We start from the raw sequence: 23,488 nt of genomic DNA on the forward strand, positions 1-23,488 counted from the left end.
ACAAATCTTTTGGTGACTTCAACCACATTGCCAGGCCCAGCTATAGGGTACTCTGATGACTCCCATATACCCACGCAGTACATCCCCCAGTCATTCATCAAACACTCATTGAGACGTACAGTAGGTCAAGTACACACCATGCTTTGTCTCCAGGCCAGACCCTTCCCTTGACTGCTCTATGCCCAACTTACATGAATCACCACTCCTGGACACCCAGGCCATTAATATTCTAACCCCAAATGGCCACCAGCCTAAGAGGCACATTTCTTCACATGTTCACATAGGTAATATTGAGATGTGTCTTCTAAAAAGGGCATCTTGAAAAATTCTGGCAATAGGGGTAGATGCCTGACTAGCTCAGTCCGTGGAGTATGCAACTCTTGATCTCAGGGTGGTTAAGTTTAAGCACCACCTTGGGTGTTAGAGATTGCTTAAAAATAAACTCTTAAAAAAATAGTCGGGCAATGTTTTCCTTAAAATTTTTTACACATAATATAATGGTGGCTCTTACAAACAATGGCATCTTAAAATGAACAGCAAAGATTATCTTAATGTATTTCCCTTCCATTGTTCTACAACAGTGCTGTTCACCAGAATTTTCTTCAATGATGGAATTGTTACTCAATACAATAGTAGCCTCTAGCCACATGTGCACTGAAATGCAGCTAGTATGACTGAGGACAATTTTCATTTTTTATTTTTAAATTAAAAAAACTTCAAAAAACTTTAATTTTAATTTTAATCTACATGTTTATCAATTTATCACTCCTTTTTGCATCTCAGCTCTTTCTCCTAGAACCACTTTCTTCTTCCTGAAGTTTTAGAAGCTTCTTAATAAAGGTCTGCTGTGACAAGTTTTAGGTTTTTGGAAAGTCTATTCTGCCTTTTTCTTGAATGGCAGTTTTGCTGATATACAATCAGGAGTATTTTCTTTTATGTTGAGAAGTCAGTGTATTATTCCCTTGATGAACAATCAGCCTTTTCTTTTTGGGTATTCTTAAGATCATCTTTATTATTTTGGTGTATTTAAGTTTTCCTATACGTAGACATGGATTTCTTTTTATTTATCCTAATTAGGTTATGTTGTACTTCCCTTATCTGTCCATTAATTACTTGAATTTAAGGAACACTGGTCATTTATGTCCTTCATAAACCCTCTCTGGATGTTATACACCAGCTCTTCAAATTACCAAATTATTTCTAATTACCAAATTATTATTTCAACAGTTACAATTTTTTCCTTAGGTGGTGTTTTTGTTTGTTTATATTTTTCCAAATCTCCCTGGTCAATTTTCTTTTCAGTAACAACAAAAACACCTAGATTTATACTGCTTTTATATACACTCTTCCCCCTCCTCCCCCCATTTTATTGAGATATAATTGACATATAACACTGTTATCAGTTTAAGGTGTTTAAGGTACAACATAATGATTTGATATTTATATATATTGCAAAATGATTACTAAAGTAAGTTTTATTAACATCGATCACCTCACAGAACTACCAATTTTTTTCTTCTGATAACTATTTTTTTTAATATTTCATTTATTTGGGGGGGCACACATGAAAGAGAAGGGGAGGGGCAGAGGAAGAAGCAAACTCCCTGCTGAGCAGGGAGCCAGATGTGGGGCTTGATTCCAGGACTCTGGGATCATGACCTAAACCTAAGGCAGAAGGCAGACACTTAACCGATTGAGCCACCCAGGTAACTCCTCAATGAGAACTTCTAAGATCTATTCTCTTAGCAACTTTCAAATATAAAAGAACAGTACTGTGAACTCTAGTCACCATGCTATGTATTATATCCCAGAATTTATTTATAACTAGAAGTCTGTACCTTGACCACCTTCCCCATTTCCCCTACCCCTCTCCTCTAGCAATCACCAATCTGTTCTCTGTTTCTATGAATTTGGGTTTTTTTTACTTCCACATATAAGGGAGAACATACAATATTTGTCCTTCTCTGATTTCTTTCACTTAACATAAAGCCCTCATGGCCCATCCAAGAGGTCACAAATGGCAACATTTCCTTCTTTTTATGGCTACATAATATCCCTGGTTAATTTTTATTTCATGATTTGTGATTAACTATTCTATTTCTTAAAACATTTCCAACATTATTATTTTATATTCTATATCATAATTTTAGTATCTAAAGTTATCAGGGTTCTTTTTTTTTTTTTTAAGATTCTGTTTATTATTTATTTGACAGACAAAGATCACAAGTAGGCAGAGAGGCAGGCAGAGAGAGAGGAGGAAGCAGGCTCCCTGCTGAGCAGAGAGCCTGATGCGGGGCTCGATCCCAAGACCCTGGGATCATGACCTGAGCCGAAAGCAGAGGCTTTAACCCACTGAGCCACCCAGGTGCCCCTAAAGTTATCAGGGTTCTAAATGTATTGGTATTTTTGTTTATTTCTGGTGACTCTCACTCTTGGTGGTTTGTTTTCTAGAAGAACTAGAGATGTTTTATTCTGAACTCATGTTTGGTTGATCTGAGGAGAATCCTAAGGTCCAAAGAAGGGATGCCTTCCTCCAGAAAGGAACTGCATTTGCTTCTGCCAAAAGCCAATAGGCACAACCTACCCCAGTCACCTTAGGTTTTTTCCTAGGTCCTGGTGGAATGCAGGCTGCTCCACCTTGCCACACACCAAAGGCTTAGTCTCCAACCACAGTTGTGATAACAGCATTTGCCTCTGTGGCCACCTATCTTTTGTGGTTGTTTATACACAAAGCTTTCAGCTTGGGTTGAATTTTCCCTTTGGTGGTTGATCTAATTGAGGTAGGAGATTTTGGAAATGTCTTAGCTTCTGGGAGCCCATAAGTACATTAAAAAATATTTTAATCCAGATAACAATGGGGAAGTGTGCTAGAGCATCCAAAATCACTATACTGCTGGAAACCTAAGTCCCCTACTACTGATCTTTCCTCTAAACCTACTTTTTGTCCTTTGTTCTACATTTTGCTCAATGGCACCATTCACGCTCATCCAAATCTGAAACCCAATATGGCAGGTACCAATGACCCCTCTTTTCCCTCCGCTGTCCCATGCACAAATAGTTACCAAGTTCCAAATCTTGCATGATCAAAATGAGCTTGCATTTTATCTTTCTGATTGGCATGGCACCTAGTAGTATAATTTTAATCATCAAACGACAAGTAAAAAAATAAATGAAACTAAATTAAAACCCAAATCACACATTCCTGCCAAAAGATGGTGCTTTATGTGAAGGAAGCTTCGAACACAGGGAAGCGGAAGGAGAACTGAGTCTCATACAGATCCCAAAAGAACTAGAACTTTGGCATCAGAACCATAGTCACATTTCCAAGGGGAGGTTTAATTTTAGCCAAACAAAATTATCTGTCACAATAAATTAATGTTAATTTGCATTTTACTGGCTTTGTAGTTGTGCTTAAATTTACTCTATAAAATTGTCATTGTTTTATAGTTATGTAAGAGCTGAAGCGTAAGGAGTTTATACCTACTTTTATGTTCGAGTCTATTTCAACTACTTCACAATAAGAATATTTATGTCAGTACTGGGGATTTGTGAGAAATTTTTTCCTGTAAATAAAGAGGTCCATAAATTATTGAAATTTAAGGACTGCTGGTCTTTATATTCTTGACACCTTTGATAGTCGTCATTCTCTCCATAAATGAATACAGAAAAATGGAATACAACAGCACAATCAAGACATCATTTACTAAACTCCAATTTCTCCCCAATTCTCCAGCTGTTGTAATTAGCGTCAAACGAATGAATCTTTTAAGGCAGGAGGCTTTGTTTCTTTCCTCTAATAGTGGCAGTTTTTAGGATTTAAGACAAATGCTCTCCCCAGGTTCTACAATCACCCGCTTCTACTGGAATCCATAAAATGGCACAAATGTACTGGCAACAGCGAATGAAATGTGTCAAACAAACGACGGTCCTCGCCTTAAGGAAGTCCATTTCCTGATTACGTTTCAATGACCGGGAATTTAGGTGAGTACAGCATTGTTGTTCTGAATGAGTACAAGAAATTCCCAATCATTTCTTTTTCACTTCAGTACTCTTATTCTGTATGGGCTGATGGGCTCTAGTTCCTTCAACCTTCATGTATTTCATTTTTAAAAGTCCCTCCCACCAAGATAAAACTTTCTCTTCAACAGACTGGCCTATGTGTCAAAATCTTCTATTTCTCCTCCTACAGGGTCCGACTCCATCAGAACCAGAAGGGAAGTCACGGCATACCCGGGCCATCTGTTACTGGATAGAGAACACTGGGGCCCAGAATGTTCAAAAGGCTCTGATGGGCACAGCCCAGAATCTGGTTCGACCCAGTCTCGCCCACCCAGTCCAACTCTGTAACTCCTCTGACTCATTTGAAACCACAAGTAGCTTGAACGAGGACTTCAATTTTATGACTTTGGTCATCATTAAACTTTTGTTGTCTTTAACAATCCAAAGAATTGGGTCGTTTGCTAATAATAGTAACTTGAGGATATCCACAGTATATGAAGAAACAACTTGAGTTTCAGGAAAAGAAAGTTTCTCAAATTCTGAAACCTCATTCCAGGAGTCTTTTTGGAAGTGTTTTGTTTTTTTTTTTTAATGTTTTCATCTTTGTTTTTTAATCAGAGCACATTTGCTCTAGGAGAAAATGAGATTGCCTGATTATTCAAAGAGAGAAATAGAACATTTTACTGAGAATTTAAAAACAACACCGTGACTACATGTAACTCTAATTCAGTAGCTCTCACATTCAGATCTAGGTCGGGGCACAAGAATATGCATTTTTTAACTGAATTATAGTTAACACACAATGTTACCTTAGTTTCATGTGTACAATGCAGTGATTGGAGAGCTCTGTACTCCATGCTCTGCTCACCACGAATGTGGCTACCATCTGTCACCACACAACATTCTTACAACAACACTGACTGTATTCCCTAAGCTGTGCCTTTTATTCCTGTGACTTATTCATTCCATAACTGGAAGCCTATATTTCCCACCCTTCACCATTTTGCCCATTCTCCCACCGCCCCCTCCCCTCTGGGAACCTTCTGTTTGTTCTTTGTATTTTGGAATCTGCTTCTGCTTTTTGTTTGTTTATTCATTTGTTTTGATTTTTAGATTCCACATACAAGTGAAATCATATGGTATTTGTCTTTCTCTGACTTAATCCACTTAGCCTAGCACCTTCTAGGTTCATCCATGGTGTTGCTAGAATATACATTTTCTTTGAAGAATTTATTTATTTATTTGGGGGTGAGGGGCAGAGGGAGGGGGGAGAGAGAGAGTCTTAAGCGGACTCCACACTGAACGCAGAGCCCTGATCAAGGCTGTCTCACAACACTAAGATCACAACCTGAGCCAAAATCGAGAGACAGTCGCTCACCTGACAGCAAGACTATACATTTTTAACAAGCACAAGTGATGATAATGCTGGTGGTCTGCAGGCCATTTGACGGGAAACGCGGACCTATACAATTTAAGTTAATTTCAGTATTGCTACCTTATTAAGAAAGAAAGGCAAGGAAATGAAAGAGGAGAGAGTAGTAGAGTAAGAGAAAACCCGAAAGACACGGTACGCACACACACAGACAGACGTGGTGTTACCTTTCAAGCACATGGAAAAGTGGCTTTCATGGAATAACATTCCTAAACTCTGACCTAATAAATTATGCTGAGAGCCGCTGCAAAGAATTTTCAAAACCAACTCAGAGCAGAAATGGTGTTCTCACCCAACAAACAGGTGAAATCAAAGGCCAGTATGGCGTTTAGCAGATTGCAAGGCCCTCGTGAAATATTTAATTAAGAAGCAATGCTGGCTCTAGCTGGAAGTCTCTTTAACCACAGAAGTGAAATCATAATTAATAGGATCACATCTTATTTTCTCCCTGTGTCTGTTTCCTCAGGGCATCTATAATGTCTGAATTGAAAATGGAATGTTAAGTATTATAATAACAACATTTGTTGGAAAGCTCATCCTAATATTTGTAGTTCATAAGTGGATGGATATACCTTTATTCTTTTCAGATTTTTTCAAAGAAATCTGAACTTTTTTTAAGATTTTATTTATTGAACAGAGAGAGAGAGAGAACACAAGCAGGCAGAGAAGCAGGCAGAGAGAGACGGGAAAGTAGGGGCCCAACCCCAGGACCCTGGGCTCATGACCTCAGCCAAAGGCAGAGGTTCAACCCACTGAGCCATCCAAGTGCCCCAAAATCTGAACTTTTAAAATTACATATGTTATCCATTTTTAACCAAATAATCCTGGCAAGCAAAACCTTCTGCTGGAAAGGATAGTTGGGAAAAAAGAAGGTGGGGGAACAGTTAATTAACTAACAATTAATTAACAGTTAATTAACAGTTAATATTCCCTTCAATTAATTGAAGGGAAAGGAATCAAGAGTAAAGAAGTCAGGATTTAAACGTGGCTAAAAATGCAAGTTGCTACTTCAAGGTGCAGATATTATATATTTTTTAATTTAATTTAATTTTTTGTTTTTTTAATTAACATGTAGTACACTATTTGTTTCAGGGGTACAGGTCTGTGATTCATCAGTCTTACACAATTCACAGTGCTCACCATAGCACATACCGTCCCCGATTCATTTTTAACTGATTTTATATCATTTTTTAACTGGGGGAAGCCCAACAGACTTGTTTAAAAGAAGATGATCAGAGCTCCTGAGTATCCAGGGGGCAGAATGCCCCGAGCTCCACACACCCACCACCAGCCCAGCTCACTCACTCACTCATTCATTCATTCAATCATTCATTCAGTCCTTTTTACTTCCTTTACTTCAGGACAACATTAGCCATGTTTATTTTATTTCTTACAGTCAAAAGAAAACCCTGATGTTAAACCAAGAAAGAAAACTTTTATTTACAAACTAATGTCTGCTGTGAGGCTGAGTGCACCGTCTTCTTTCACAGACGTGGGGGTGAAGCATTGCAGAAAGTGCACAGGCTTGGGACCCTGGGAGAAACGCGTTCAAATCCTGACTGCCTCACTTAGCTGGGTGTCCCTGAGACTCATCATCTAACTTTCGGAGTTCGTTTCCTCCTCCATAAAATGGGAACTGTACCCTCTACCTTCTAGGTGGAGTGAGAATCGGGGACAAGGTGGGTGTCCTAAGGGATCTAGCCCAGTGCCCGGCACACAGCAAGTGACTGGCTGACTGTTACTTCGCACTGGCATCCCTTGCGCAAGGGCCCCACAATTTTTTGTCTGGGCAGGTGAGTCTAAAGCAAGTCTTCTGCAGGCGATTTGTACCCTGCTCCCGGCTGCAAAGATGCTCCCACATGAAGCCACTCCTCAAACGACCGTTCAACACCAGACCCTGGGGAACTGGGTTTTCTTGTCTCGCAAGGACAGAGGAAAGGAAAGTCATTGTCCACAGGCTCTGGCAAAGGGACCTTCAATAAGCAATTATTCTATTGTTTTTGCTACCGTAAAAGACGCCAAAGAAGTGACTTCCAGATTGTCACTCGTAGAACAAGCTGATCCCAAACACTTGACTAAGAAGGGAGATGGTGGAGGGTGTAGACAGGAGAGGCGGGGCTGTCAGTGGGCTCTACCCACCGCGCCCACAGCACCTCTGATGCAGGATTCCTCCAGAAATTGGGACCCCGCCAGGACATGCCAAGAAACAAGTCGGTGAAGAGGCTATGGGTTCTAACCAAACTTCACCAGCCCTTGGGTAACAGTTGCATGTTCCAAAGCCCTCTTCCACGGCAGTCCTATCTGTGATTGAGGGAGAGGAAAAACATGAGGGACAAGGTTCAATACCAGGCTCTATCCCAGCCTAGCTGTGTCACTTTGGCCAAGTCATGCCAAAGGGGCCTAAGGACAGCCCTAACTCACAGGGCTGCAGCAAGAACGGAATGGGTTAACGCATGTAAAGCACCTGCCTTAGCTATTGTCATTACTATGAAAGCACTACCCCCTCCCCCATGACCAAGGCCAAGAGTACACTCTCTTCTCAGAAAAGGAGGGCTGTGTTTCTTCAGAAAGCTACACCCAAGTTCTCTAAATTGAATTGTATTTTAGATACATTTGAAAGTCATTCTGGTTTGCCTACAGCAGTGGCTCTAAGCCAGGGTGGCAACCGGAGCACCTGGAAAGCTCATCCAGAAGGTGCGTGTCCGGGCAGTGGGTCTGGTTTGGAGCCCAGAACGTGTATTCTGACAAAGCAATGTCGCTCGAATGCCCACCTGGCGGTGAGAAACGTTGGCTGAAAGCAAGTTCCAACTCTCCAAACCCAGCCTTTCTTGGCAGAGGGGTGGGGGAGTGGTTTTAGGGGGGTTCCAAGGGTAGTACTGCCTACCGAAATGTCCCTGGAACTCACTGGCTGCCGCTCGAAATTTCTTTAGCCAGAGTTTCCCATTGCATGATCAGAAATGTATTTTCAGCTAGAAAAGGGACCAACGTGGGTTAAGCATCTATAGCATGGCCAGCCTTAATGTATGGCCCCTTCCTCAAGATCACCTTGCAGCCCTCACTGTACAAAGAAAGAAATCAAGGAGCGGGGAGCTTCTATAGCAGAGCCGAGTTTCAAGCCTGAGTGGGTCAGACCGCAACACCACCACGCCAGCCGGCCTATCAGCTGCACTCGGGAAGCCCCGACAAGGTTCTAAATCAAGGACAATGAAATGGGACTGGAGAAGGAGCTTCAGGTACATCCCAACACACACGCCCCCACCCCACCCCAACTCTTGTCAGGTCCTACTGAACCAGGAATAAGATGAACTTAAAGATCAAGGAAGGAGTCCCCCACTCACCCCTGGCCTCTTCTTCCAGGAGAAGATTTTAAGGCAAATCTCAAATTTACCAAGTGTTAAAGCTACGTAGGTACAACTGAAAGGTGTTCACTTTAAATCTCTTTTTCCTTCATAGGCAAAAGCAAAGAAATAGAGGAATCACGGGAAATGGATAAAAATGGGGGACATCGTCCCATACACCTCAAAAAAGCTACCATGAAGCTCAAATAGGGTCACAATATCCACATAACATGAGCTAGAACTTACTGAACTTAACCAATGCTGAGAATACATCACCTTCCAACAATCCCTAGAGATTCCCATTTTTCAGATGAGAAAACTGAAGTAGGAGGAGGTTAAAAAAAAAAAAATTATCCAAACAGTTGGTTTGTAAAAGGAAATTAAAACCCAGGCTAAAAAATCAAGCCTTGGGCGCCTGGGTGGCTCAGTGGGTTGAGCGACTGCCTTCAGCTCAGGTCATGATCCCGGACTTCCGGGTTCGAGTCCCGCATCGGGCTCCCAACTCCTTGGGGAGCCTGCTTCTCCCTGTGACCTTCTCCTCTCTGATGCTCTCTCTCACTCATTCTCTCTCAAATAAATAAATAAAATCTTTAAAAAAATAAAAATAAAAATAAAAATAAAATAAAAATAAAAATAAAAAATCAAGCCTTTTCAACTCTTGAGTCTAGTACATTATTTTGTCTATAAGATCACTATGCAATCTGTCAAGTCTTATAAAGATATTACTTTCCGCCTTATTAGGGAATTTGCATGAGCCACCAAGTGCCTCGAAGCTGCAGAAAAAGCAGAGGGAGCAGATAATCTATAAATTGGAATCTCACCCCTGGAGTAAACAAGAGAAGTTTATAAACCTATTTTCAGCTTAATGAATACAAAATAAATTAAAGCATCCACAGAAAATGAAGGCAATCAAGAAATAACACTGAGAAAAACAACAGGCCTAAGGAGAAACAATGCTATTTACTGGGAAACATTAAGGATGAGAAACAGGAAAGTGATTCAGACAACTCTAAGCCTAAGATTCAGGGCCCAAGGCAAACTAGTTGTAAGGAAGAGGGGTAGGGGGGAGGCAGGACAGGCAGGAGACAAGGCTCACAGGTGCTGCCTTCCTGGACAGGAAGGACAAGGGCAGAAGTCACCAAGCCACAGAAAGGAAATGACGGGAGCCCTGCTGCCTAAGTGATTAGTCAGAGTATGAGGAACACCACATTTCCTTCCATTTCCCCTCCCTGCAAATGCTACAGAATTACGAGCCATTCCTTCTCAACAGAGGGCATAATTTTTTTTAATACCAGATAGAGCACACAGAGAATTCTTCTCTCCACACTGCATGCCAGTCAGCAATGAGGAGGCCAAAGGAGACTTCGGGAAGCTGCACATGGCCGCAGAAAGAACCAGCAGTCCGAAGATGGGATTCCAAATGTGGTCCCACCAATGCCACCTCAGGCAAACCCCTCGGCAACCACGACATCAGCATGCAAGTGAACAGTAGAACAGGTGATCTCCAAGAGGCAAATTCCGGTCACTAACCCCTTCCCAGATTTCCCTGGTGTCCCTCTTGCCTGCCACGGACTCCGGTGGGCTCTCCAATGTGCTTCTAACCTGAAGAGAGGGAGAGAGGAAGGAAGAAACTGAAAATGACAAATGCGTTTGAGCTTCAAAAAGTCTGTAAGAACTGGTAATCCAAAATACAAACAAGATTAAAGGACCTGGTAAAAAATGATATCTACCATTTATTGAGCCATTACTATGTGCCAGGTATGTGCTGGCTGATTTAATCCTCATCACAACCCTCTAAGGCAAGCAGGTGAAGTAACCAGTCCAGGTGACAAAGCCTGTAGTTAAGCTGGGATTTGAACCTGGCCTCCAGAGCCTGAGGTCTTCATCACTAGGCACACAGAAATAACTCAGGAGTAAGAAAACCCAGCTAATTATACAACATCTCTTTGCTCTGTGGCTGAAATCCTCTCAACTGTATTACAGAATGCTGTATTACAGAGTTACAACCTGCATTACAGAATGCTGCCAGTTTCCTGAGGGGAAAGCAGGTGACTGGTTTGGAACCAGGACCTGACAAACACACAGCTTGAGTGAAACCAAGCTCTTCATGGACATTACTCCTTGATTCTAGAATCTTTCTCCCAGCGAGCACATCCACAAAATTTCTTTCAAAAGTGTAGCATTTCAGGTCCACTGGCATTCCAGCCACTGACAAGGAGGATACCATCCATAAACCCATTTACTTGGGAGAGTCTGTGGAACCCAGAAATGTTAAATGGGCAACTCCAGGTCATTCAGGTCACTGGAGGACCAGGGCTAGAATCTGAGCGTCCCAGATCCCAGTTTCATGTTCTTTCAACTCTTTGAAACCAAGACCCATGTCTTAGCCCTTATTGAATTCTATACCATTTATCAAAGAAACTTTCAAACACATAAAAAAGTAGAAAGTGTCAACTATACTTCAATTAAAAAAAAGAAAAAGCTTAAAATATAAACAACACATCAATTTAAAAACATTTTTTAACTTAAAAGTGGAAAGAATGAATGAATCCCCACACAGCCAACCACCAGCTTCAACAATTACCAACTCAGAGCCAGTCTTGTTTTACCTCCATACCCACCTCCGTCCCAACCCCTCCACCACCACACCCAACACCAGGCTGTTTGGAGGCAAATCCCAGACCTCACAGCCTTTCACCACAGATATTTCAGTACGGACCTCTTAAAAATAAGGATATTTTAAAGCATAAACACATTAACTTTATCACACCTATCAAAATGAATCATAATTTCTTAACATCAGTTATCCAATCAATCAGTGCTCACATTTCCCGAGTTATCCTGTATCCTTTACAGTCTGTTCGAATCAGAATCCATATAAAGTCTACACATTGCAACTGAGTGATGCATTTCTTAATCTCTAGGTCCTACCCATTCTATCTGTTTCCTAACAATGTAGTCACTGAAGAAACCAGGCCAATTGCCCTCTAGGGTCTCCCACAGTCTGGATTTTGCAGAGTTTTCTTTTGATCTCCCCACAGTGCTCTGCCCTGTACCTGACATAAAGGGAAATATGCTTGGACTCACCCATGTGTGCTCCCTCTCTGTCCCTCTCTTTTCCTCCCTCCTTCCTTCTGTTTTAAAAGAATAAGTTCCATTTAATTGTTGATTCAATCCAACAACTACCTTTGGAATGTCAATAAGGGCAAGGCTGATGGCATACCAAGGAGAATAAGCCATGATCCTTATCTTGGGGAAGACACACAATCCAACAAGAGTGATAAACGTCAGCTGAGAACTACCTGAGAAGGCTCTAGAAGAATTTCAAAGATGAGGTGGGACCTAACCTAGACTTTAAAAAATTATGATTTGGGCCCATATGAAGCAAAGGGCAACAGGACATAGAGGTAGTTCGGGCAACGTTAGCAAGGTGGGAATGTCTCTGACGTATTTTAAATTCACAGCAGTGCTGGCGGGGAAAACATCTCACGGGAAAAGAGTTTGGTAATAAAAGATCCTGGATATATGGTGGGGGTCCGAGAATCATCAAGTATGTTTGAATAGCAGAGGAGCATTCCACCTGCATTACAGAACACTAGCAACAGCACTGAGAATGTATTAGAGGTGGGGAATTCAGTCTGGATTTCAATAATCCAGTTAGCAGGGCCCCGAAAAGGGCTAATGGTGATGACCAAAGAGAAAAGAATAGCGTGGTCTGTCAACTGAACACGGCGGGATTGAAGGCAGAAAGAGCAGAAGATAAGAAAAGCTGATCTGCAGCTTTGAGAGAAAGGAAAGGATTTTATTGAAGAAAAAATACTATTTCTCCAGTACGTCAAGTAACATACTTTCATAGCCAGGGACTAAAAGCCACATCAAATATAAAACATTCTGTAATGTTTCAGCAACAAGGCTTGCAGGAGGAAGAAAATTAGATAAGGAAAGAAAAGATAAATCCTAAAGGGTTTTATATTTATTTAGGGATATTTATTTAGGGATAAAATGTAAGCAAGCGTTTAAGTCGCAAATTCAATCTCTGATTCACAACCCATATTGGACGTGCACACAAATTATAATCAGTAGTCTAGAGCTCAAAATTGCTAACACAGTGACACAGGGCACAAGGGAAGGCTCCTGTGTTTGAGAGAAGGTCTCAAGACACATAATTTCCTTTTATCTAATTAAGAGGATACAATAGTTTCTGTTTGTACCAGACAGCATAAACCCAATTAAGTTCTTAATAGATACTTTCTTTGATGATAAATCCCTTTAAAAAGACAAAACAATAAAAACCAAAAACCTGGGAACAATATTCAACCTCTCCTTAAATGTTAACCTTTAAAGAACTGAAACAACTATTTTATCCTCTGGATTCCAAATCCTGTATTACACTAGATTGAACATAAGCCTTACAAAGAATAAATCCTAGATGTTTTTAGAACCAGCAGGAAGCTATGACTTAGAAGTTGATTCTTTTCACATAGAAATATTATAAATATAGGGATCACTTAGGATCCCTAAAGACATGACAATTTTTTTTTAGAGGACTAGCTGACATCTGGGTGTTTAAGTACATACTAGGGTTAACAGACTTCATTTTCATTCTTAAGTCTTATTTTACAAAGGATTTTAAGTGGGTGTATTTTCCCTTTCTGCAGAAAGTTTCACCATCTGAGCCATAAGCTGTCTCCCTTGAACCTCTAATGCTTCCCTCCACAAAAATATCAATTGTTTAATATTTTATTTGATCATTTGATAAGCTGCAAAATACCCATGCAGAGGAAGGAAGCCTGAGATTTCAAATCCAAGGAACTCTAACTGTGCGACTATTAGCCGTTCAATGTGTAAGTCACTTATCTGTTTTCTCACTTGTACACTAGGGTCATGTTGGTACCCGTCCCTCAGGAATGCCATGAGAACCAACTCTCCTCCAGTCCTCCAACACTAGCTGGACATCCTTCGTTCAATCTGAATTTGACGTGAACAACCCGGAGGAAGCATCAGACTCCACCGGTTTAAGAGCTCAGTCCTACAAGACCATACTCATTTGAGATGCCAGTTACAAGCACCGGGTCCCCAGGTTACCTCCTTGTCTGACTTGGCTATATATATGGGGGTTCCTGCAACTTCCACCCCTCAGGTTTACCAGAACAGCTCACAGAAGTCCGGAAAACAATTTATTTATGTCTCATGGATAATCATAAAGTATAAAATTCAGGACCAGCCAAATGGAAGAGCTGCCCAGGGCCAGGCAGAGCTCCCATGCTATCTCCAGACATGTCACCTGTCCAACACCTTGATGCATTTGCCAACCCAGAAGCTCTCTAGACACAGGCCTTTAGGGGTTTTTAGGAAGCAAGACTGATTAGATCATTGGCCAATGGGGACTGAACTCAGTCTCCAGGTCCTCACCTCTGCCCTGGAATCCAGGGTGGGGCTGAATGTCCCAACCCTCGAACCACGGCTAGGTCATTCTGGTGACGAACCCCCAGCCTGAAACTATCTAACAGAGCTGTCACCCTCTATCTGGAAGTCAGCTCATAAACATACAAAAGACATTCATCACTCAGGAGATTCCGACGGTTTTTAGGAGCTCTGTACCAGTAACCCAAGGCAAAGACCAAATATCTATTTTTTTTCTCTGCCACAGATTAGATGAAAAATGTAAATCACAATACAAGTGGTGGTTACTCATGTTTTTTTTAACATAAAGCAGCCAGTATTGCAGTACCTCCCCAGGACTGTAGGGGCAGACATTTGGTTAAATGAGACCGCCCCCCCATCCCTATGTTCCTACAGTCCTTCTAATGTTTAGTGGCTCAAGAACAAACAAAAAATATAAACAATATTTTGTTTTATGGCATTCCCCTGATCACAGCAAAGTGTTTGGAGTTGGTTCAAATAGTATGAGGCACAAGACTTCTGAGCAACAGTTTTGAGAAATCTCTTTCCCTAGATGTGAACAAAGATACACATCATTCTGGAAGCTACTGGCAGCCATTTTGTCACCCTGAGGCGAACCACAAAAAAAGGGGGCAGAAGAGGCCAGTACCAAATCAGAGCTTCTCAATAGCCTGAAATGGTCTATAAAAAGGTCAGGACAGAAACTGAGAATATGCCTGTTTAGAAACACTTCTAGAAATAAGAATAAATTTATATATTTTGAATTTAATAATTAAAATCTAGGGGTTTTACATGTCTTTTATGTTTTCATTTTTCTAGTAATTCATTTGTGTTTTATTAAAGTATTGGTCTATATTGGTTTAGAAACATTTTTTAAGATCCTTTTCTCAAATAGCTTGAGAAACACTATGTGGTCTGAGGAGAAGTGGACCACAGCCCTGATCAGACCATACCTAAAACTGATGTTTAACCTCCACTTTTCAGTAACGTGAGTCAATAGATATCCTTTGTTGCTTAAACCTGTTTGGGTTGAATTTTCTACCATTTACAATCGAAACCATTCTACCTGATACTGGAAACTAACTATCAGCCCAAAGTAAAGTGAGAAAAAGAACAAAGATGGAAGTAAGATACAGGGCAGACAAAGGTATTGAGAATTCTAATCATTACATAAAACCCTACATGAAACCAAAGAAGAAAATATCCATTCAAAGATGTGTAATCAGATGAAGGCTCTTCTCACCCCTGCAAGTAAACAGCCACCTTGATGGATTTCCTTCCCTCAAACAATGAACCCATGCAAACATGTCACCGTTTCACTCATTTCACCGACTGCCAATTTTGAGCCACATGAATTATCTTCAAGCAAATGTCACACACAGTGGGTAGTGATTTCATTTTCCTGAACTATTGTCAAAGCTTTGCATACTGAAGCTTCCAAAAAGGAGAATTGGAAAAATGACAATTTAGAGGTGGGAAAGAAACACGAGTTACTTCAAAACCACAGCCGGCGAAACGCTGGAATCTTTCTTTTAACATGCCTCTAACATTTTGCAAACTGCAATCATTTCAACTGCTGGCTTTCACTGTATTTATGCTGAAATTTAGCTGATTTATTTTTATAGTATTTTACCAGGATGAAAAGCCAAAAATGAATAGAGAGGGGGAAAAAATGGGAAATAGTACTGTAAGTTTGATTTTTTTTTTAAAGGAAAGATGAAAAACCATAAATTGGAGAAATCAAGAAAGAATAAAGAATAAACTTTAAGAAAAATGTTGGGGGGGCGCCTGGGTGGCTCAGTGGATTAAGCCGCTGCCTTCGGCTCAGGTCATGATCTCAGTGTCCTGGGATCGAGCCCCGCATCGGGCTCTTTGCTCAGCGGGAGCCTGCTTCTCTCTCTCTCTCTGCCTGACTCTCCACCTACTTGTGATTTCTCTCTCTGTCAAATAAATAAATAAAAAAAAAAAAAAAAAAAGAAAAATGTTGGGTTAGTTTTATTACTGTTTTGTTAATCAGAAATAAGGTAAAGTTACTCTGAGCTTAAGACCAAGTATAACAGGTGTATAAATAGGTAGTGGTGTGTGTGTTGCAGGGTGGGGGTGGCCAAGATAGCAGTTCAAGGCCAGGAAATGCCCAAACCCCTTAACTAGATGGTATAATCTGTACTGTGTGAAGCAGTTAGGAAGGGTAAAGCCATAGCCAAATTTCCCTAACTGTGAGGTCCAGGGACATTTTCCCAGGAATCTGAGATTCAGAAACTTGCTATTTTCTTTTTCTATTTTAATGATCAATTTTTAAATTAATACACCATAATATAAGCATATCGTAGGCCTTCCAGATGCCAACCTTCTCACAGCCAAGTAATCTCGTTCCTACACTTGCATTTACAAAGCACACTGATCACTTAAAATGACAGCATTTAACTCCAGTGTTTCTCAAGCTGTGGTGCCCCACACATGGTCTCAGAGGTCAACGTCATCTCAAGTTTAAGAAACCTGAGCCTAGTTAACTGCATCATATCCATTTGGAAGGAAGAACAAGTAAATCTCCTTATGATTAAAAACAGAGAAGACTGCCCAGAAGCATACAACACCACTTCCATGATACTCCGAACAAAAATGCATAATCGTTATTCAGCCCTGAGAAAAACCACCTCCCCAAACCCAGGGACATTTTACAAAATAATCAAGGGACATTTTACAAAATAACCGAGGGGCATTTTACAAAATAACCAGCGAATACTCTTCAGCAGTGACAAAGTTATGAAAGGCAAGTAAAGGTTAAGACTGTTTCATATTAGTGAGTGTGAAAATTAATAAAAGGAAGTTTCATCTAAAACAGAGTTGGGTGGGGAGCCTGGGCGGCTCAGTCAGTTAAGCACAGGACTCTTGGTTTCAGCTCAAGTCATGATCTCATGAGTCATGGGATCGAGCCCCACATGGGGCTCCATGGGCAGCGGGGAGTATTGAAGATTCTCTCCCTCTCATCCTCTCCCCACTGGCTCACTCTCCCCCACCCCACCAAAATGAATAAATAAATCTTTTAAAAATAAATAATTAAAAATAAATAAATAAAAGGGAGTTGGGGGGAGATCAGCAGGGGGGAGCTCTTTCAGCCCCCACATTGGTTGTCAATGGCGGACCCATCAAGAAGAGACATACCTTACCATTCAATACACCTTATCTAGTACTTTATTATCCCAACAGAAGGAAGAAAGATTCTTCTCCCCTGGCAACAACCCAGCCAATAAGAAGCCACCATACATCCAGCTCCCAGTTTACTCCAATGGACTTTCTGTTTATAACAGTCCTTCCCAACCCCCTCCTTTCCTCTATAAAAAAGCATTTCTCTTCTTTGTTCTCTGGATTTGCCTCTGGTTTTGCCAGGGCTCCCTTGTCCCTGAGTGCAATCTCTGGTATTCAAACCCATTTTTGCTGATAAAATAACCGTTAGTTTTATCACGAAGGTTAACAGGTTAAGGCACTATGACAACTCAACATAACATGTAATCCTGGATTGACTCCTAGACCAGAAAAAGAACATGAATGGGATGTTCACTGGCAAAATTTGAACAAGGTCTCCAGATAATAGTATTAAATCAGTATTTGCTTCCCAGTTTTGGTCACTGTACAGTGATTACGTAAGATAATAGCATTTAGAAAATCTGGGAGAAGAATGTAAGGGAATTCTTTGCACTCCTTTTGCCACTTTATTGAAAACCTGAAATGATTTCAAAATAAAAGGTTAAAATCAGTAAAAATTTTAATATAGACAGATAAAAAGGAAACCCAAACAGCAAGAATCCTGTACAACGTCTATTGATGTCAGTAGACTAGTGTCTAGTCCCTCTCTACTGACCCAGCTCTCCTGGAGATCTAACCAACTTGTTACTTCACCTTCTCGTCTGGCCTCTCACACAGGTTTCCCTTCAGCACTCATGTCTAGCCCCAGCTCCAGCCTTCACTCTGACATTGACCATCATGTATTTTACGTTACCTGAACCTCTTGTGATTTGGGCTACCAAGATTTGGGCTGGCAAGAACCCGACCCACAACCCCCATGCCCAATCATCCAATCACGGGTGCACTGAGAAAAGAACTGATTTCTCCAATTATCAAAGTTGAGAGTCAGACCCAGGACTATGGTGGTAAAGAGCTATTTGCCCAACAGGCCTTGCCCAAGAGCAGTCCTGCAAGCCTGTAACACCCACACTGTTAGTGTTCCACAGGTTCTTGCAAACTTAACAGACAGCTCCATCGAAAGGAATGTTCTCTAGGTACAGTCACCTTGTAAAGCAGGGCAAGGTGTCAACAGCAAACTTTGAATCCTGCAAAGCAAACAGGATCGTGGAGGGCAATATAGCCAAAGGTCAAGAGCCAAACTCATGCGCAGCTCGCAAAGGTTTAATGAAAGGAGTTGAGCAACATCGTTATAAGGCTCCATGAGGAGCAGCGATCACAAGTGACCCGGAATGATTCTTATAAAACATGTATCTATCCATGTCTTTCCCCAACCTAAAGCCCTTAAATAGTTTGCTACTGCATATAAAATAAAGATCCAAATCCTCATGGTGGCCCGGTGTTCTGGCCTCTGCCTACTGGTCCAGCGTCTGAGCAGTGTTCCTCTCTCCCTGACACACTACAGTCCCTGGGTCGGCCTTGATCATCACTCCAAAGACTTAGGGCAAACTGTACTCTTTGTCTGGACTGCCTTCCCACCTTCCCCCGCCCCCCAAACAACACATACACACCAGCTTAGCAAACGTACGTCCATCAATATTTGTTCAGGGTTCTGCTTAAACATCACTTATCCGGGAACACCTTCCCTGCCTGGGGACTAGATGAGCACCCTGTTTTACATTCCCATAGCACTCCATAATTTCTCTTCCTAGAACCCACCACCATTTCTTTGTATTTGTAAGGCTCTTCGTCTCCCCCATTAGACTGGAAACATCCAAAAACCCAGGCATGAAGGCTGGTTTGCAAAACATCCCAATGCCTGGTACAGTACCTTTGCACTTTAGACACTGGGGGTCTAAGGTGGAGGGACGATCCCACTCAAGCCTATGGAGGATTAAATGAAATAAAACATGTCCAATGAACGGATACCATAAGCACTCAATAAGTGTGAGCCACTAACATCATCATCAAAATGAGATCACTCTAAATATGCCTGAAATTACCACTGCTTTTCTTTCACCTCACTGGGGGAGTGGAGTTTAGCAAAAGATGCCAAGTTGTCATTTTTTTCAATAATACTTTGCCACATCAGCTCATTTTAGGATACTGAAAACTTCTAATTACAAGGTATGCCATCAAGAAAGTAAACATTTCTAAAATTAGCACACTACTTTTAAACTCTGAGATAAATCTATACTCATCAGTACATGTTCACTTCCCCCTGCAGCCTTCACTGTCACCTGCTCTTTCAAAATCCTGGTTGTTACCACCCCAAGGACAACTGCTCCCTTTTCAAATACCAAAGACTCTAGCAGTAACTTTCTTGAAAATGAGTTTCAGCTATGGCTAAAATTTCATTTGCTCCAAAAATGACAAAAAAATGCTTCTATCTCAACAATAACCTAATAAAGGCAGGATAAATCACAGCTATCCCAGGTAGTCCTTGTTCATAAGGGGATTTGAAGCCATTTAAACCGCAATTTACTGGGGCACCTGGGTGGCTCAGTGGGTTAAGCCTCTGCCTTCGGCTCAGGTCATGATCTCAGGGCCCTGGGAATGAGCCCCACATCAGGCTCTCTGCTCAGCAGGCAGCCTCCTTCCCCCTGCCTGCTTCTCTGCCTACTTGTGATCTCTCTCTCTGTCAAATAAATAAATAAAATCTTTAAAAAATAAAATAAAATAAACCCACATTGATTTTTTTTTAAAGATTTTATTTATATATTTGTCAGACAGAGTGAGCACAGGCAGACAGAGTGGCAGGCAGAGGCAGAGGGAGATCGAGCCCGATGTGGGACTCGATCCCAGGACGCCGGGATCATGACCTGAGCAGAAGGCAGCCGCTTAACCAACTGAGCCACCCAGGCATGCCCCCACATTGATTCTTCTTTCAGGTTATGTTTCACTGTAACAGAAACTAATGCCTGCTGTGCCCAGGCAATATATTCAAGAAAAAGAAACAGGAACAAAATACTGAGATTTCTTAAGGAATAACTAGGCAGATTCCTACGGAACAGAGAAGAAATGAGAATTTAAGAGTGTGTTGTCTCCTTAGAAAAAAACACTTTAGAGAACTTGGCTCTAGACCACTAAAATGGCTACATTCCAGAAATATGTGTTATATAAAGCAATACCTAGTAGTTACGTGCAAAGCCCTGTGAGTAATTCAAAGCTGGACATGTAGGGGAGGAAAGACTTTCCTTCTACCCTCCTAGATCAGAGAGCTGAGTCTATGAAATAAACTAGCAATAGGCAGATGAACAGGAGGAGAAATATACAAACTTATTAATTTTTAGCATTACATGCAGAGGGACATGTAATACATGTAATTGGACACAGGGGGGGAAATGAATATCCAAAAAAGGAGTGAGATTTGAGAGCTTATAAACCACCTTAATACAGAAAATGGAGGGGGCCGTGTAACCTCTCAGGGGAGAGTAAATGGTTTTTAGGAAAGACAAATGGGCCCTCGGAAGAACAGATGGGAGATATGATAGTTTGTTATAAAGTCTGTCTGGGTATGGTGTTTGATAAGAGTCCATTTTTCCTGGTTGATGAAATTCCCAGGGAGGGCATTTATGACAACAGGGTTCCTTTCAGAGGATCTGTTTTTAGGGAGATAAGAGGAGTTCAGACAAAGCACCTCATTGCATTTGCTGTTTCTTCAAGGGTCTACAGTTTAAAATAATCAATAAAAATCAATATAATAGAATCAATTATATTATAATCAATATAATAAAGCAACATAGTTTGGGGGAGCATCTCCTGAACTCCTTCAGATGAAAGCATGATCCCTACCCTCACAATCATGGAATAAACAGATAACATAATACATACAAATATGGACACATGTCTCTGATACTTTGAATCTCATGAAAGGTATGAACCTTCTCCCTAGGGAGGAAAAAAGTGTTTATGCAAAAGAGGATCTCTCAACTGATCTGCTTAAACATGCTGCCAAATTAACCAGCACACCGCACTCCCTCTGTAGAGAATAAATGACTCATGTTTGAGCACAAGACTAGTTGGGGACGCTACTTGACCACAGGACTTCTCAAAGGGTGGTCCAGAGAGGGATGCCAGTCTACAAGCTGTTAGTTACCAGCCGCTCAGGAAATGGAGAACGAGCAGTTAGAAATAGGCGTAGCCATTAGACATGACTGCAACATCCAAATACATGAATAGGTAACCTGTCTCACTGACGGGTTCCCATGTTGTTGACCTTACAAGGTGAGTTGGTATCACCTGCCTACTAATTAACACAGGAGAACCACAGAATAGTTTAAGGTTATCTTGTAACCTTAATTTTGTAATTTTTTTTAACAAGTATGAGTATCAAAATCCAGAAATCCGGAAATCATTTCTTTCGGCCAAAAGATCATTCAAATGACCATAAATTTAAAGGAAAAAGTGTTGGAATTGGCTACCAAGGAGGGATTGAAGATGAATTTTGACACAGCAGCAACACTCACTGCATTTTGAAGAAAAGTAGAAAATGAAGATCTTGAGCTTGCTGAATTGTTTTAAGATGTCTTTTTTTCATTTTCATCAACATCTCTTTGTAAGACTAGTTCCTCCACCATGAGTGTTATTAAAACAAAACCGTAAATAACTTAGATATATATTTACATATTAGCTCTGAGATAAGCTGTCACTAACCTAACCTAAATAGATTAATAAGCAAAAGGTACTTGTGACATTAAAAAAAAAAAAAAAAAAAAACCTTAAATACTGCCATAGCAACATTTTCCTAGATATGTCTCCTGAGGCAAGGTAAATAAAAGCAAAAACACACTACTGGGACTTCAGCAAAATAAAAAGCTTCTGCACAGTGAGGGAAACAATCAACAAAACTAAAAAGCAACCTACTGAATGGGAGAAGATACTTGCAAATGGATACAACTCAATACCCCCCCAAAATAAATAATCCAATTTTAAAAAAATGGGCATTAGATATTAACAGACATTTCTCTAAAGATACGCAGGTGGCCACCAGACATACAAAAAGATGGTCAACATCGTTCTTCATCAGGAAAATGCAAATCAAAACTATAATATCACTTCACACCACTCAGAATGGCTAAAATCAAAAACACAAGAAACAACAAGTTTTGGCAAGAATGTGGAGAAAAAAAAGAACCCTCTTGCACTGCTAGTAGGAATGCAAACTGGTACAGCCACTGTGGAAAACAGTATGGAGGCTCCTCAACTAGTTTGAAGGGATAACATGCATTGCTATGTTTATAGCAGCATTATTTATAATAGCCAAATTACAGAAGCAGACCAAGTATCCATCAATAGATGAATGGATAAAGAAGATGTGATACACACACACACACACACACACACACACAGTGGAATATGACTTATCCATAAAAAAAAAAAAAAAAACACGAAAGCTTGCCATTTGCAACAACATGGAGAAAGCCAGAGAATAAAATGCTATGTGAAATAAGTCAGCTGGAGAAAGACAAATACTCTATGATTCCACTCACATGTGGAATTAAAGAAACAAAACAAACAAGCAAAGAGAAAGAAAGACAAACCAAGAAGCAGACTCTTAACTACAGAGAACAAACTGATGGTTTCCAGAGGGGAGGTGAATGAGGGGATGGGTGAAAAAGGTGATGGGCATTATCATGATGAACACTAAGAAATGTATAGAATTCCTGAGTCATTATACTGTACACCTGAAACTAATATGCTAACTATACTATAATTAAACTTAATTTTAAAAATTGAGAGAGATATGTAGATATATGGAATTTTTTCAAAGCACAGACAGAAGTATTTAATATGGGGAAGAACCATTCACTCATAACTTTAGTTATGACCAGAATAACAAATTAACAAGAGTAATAGTGACTCTATGTGAACTGTCTATACACACACTTCTGAAGAACATACAGATTTTATAATTTTTCCCTACATCATGTTGTTCTGATTATATTTATTGACAGGCAGTTTTAGTTCTGTTGTTTCTAAAACATTAAAAAAATAAGGCTTGTATTTTCTATGTCTTTCATATTTATTTTTTTCATTAATAAAAGTACAAGTCTACAGCAGACTAAAAAGTTCTATACCTTCAATACACATGAGTTGAGAAGCAGTGACCTACACCTATCAATCATGCTATACC

General features: G+C 40.5%; 1 protein-coding gene and 1 long non-coding RNA gene across 16 annotated transcripts in view; one reads left to right on the top strand and one right to left on the bottom strand.

The window, feature by feature from the left end:
* LOC116585018 overlaps positions 1-4,439 on the top strand; it is a 35,885-nt gene extending 31,446 nt beyond the window's left edge. For all 5 annotated transcript variants that reach the window (XR_004283429.1, XR_004283428.1, XR_004283431.1 and 2 more), the window contains 2 exons: positions 3,839-3,981; positions 4,190-4,439. This is a non-coding gene — a long non-coding RNA (uncharacterized LOC116585018). The remainder of the gene's footprint in view (positions 1-3,838; positions 3,982-4,189) is intronic.
* The window catches only part of APBB2 (amyloid beta precursor protein binding family B member 2), a 369,643-nt gene that overhangs the window by 306,764 nt on the left and 39,391 nt on the right, over positions 1-23,488 (bottom strand). The gene's annotated exons all lie outside the window — the stretch shown is intronic.

The sequence above is a fragment of the Mustela erminea genome, chromosome 2, assembly GCF_009829155.1.
Source record: "Mustela erminea isolate mMusErm1 chromosome 2, mMusErm1.Pri, whole genome shotgun sequence".
NCBI lineage: Eukaryota > Metazoa > Chordata > Mammalia > Carnivora > Mustelidae > Mustela > Mustela erminea.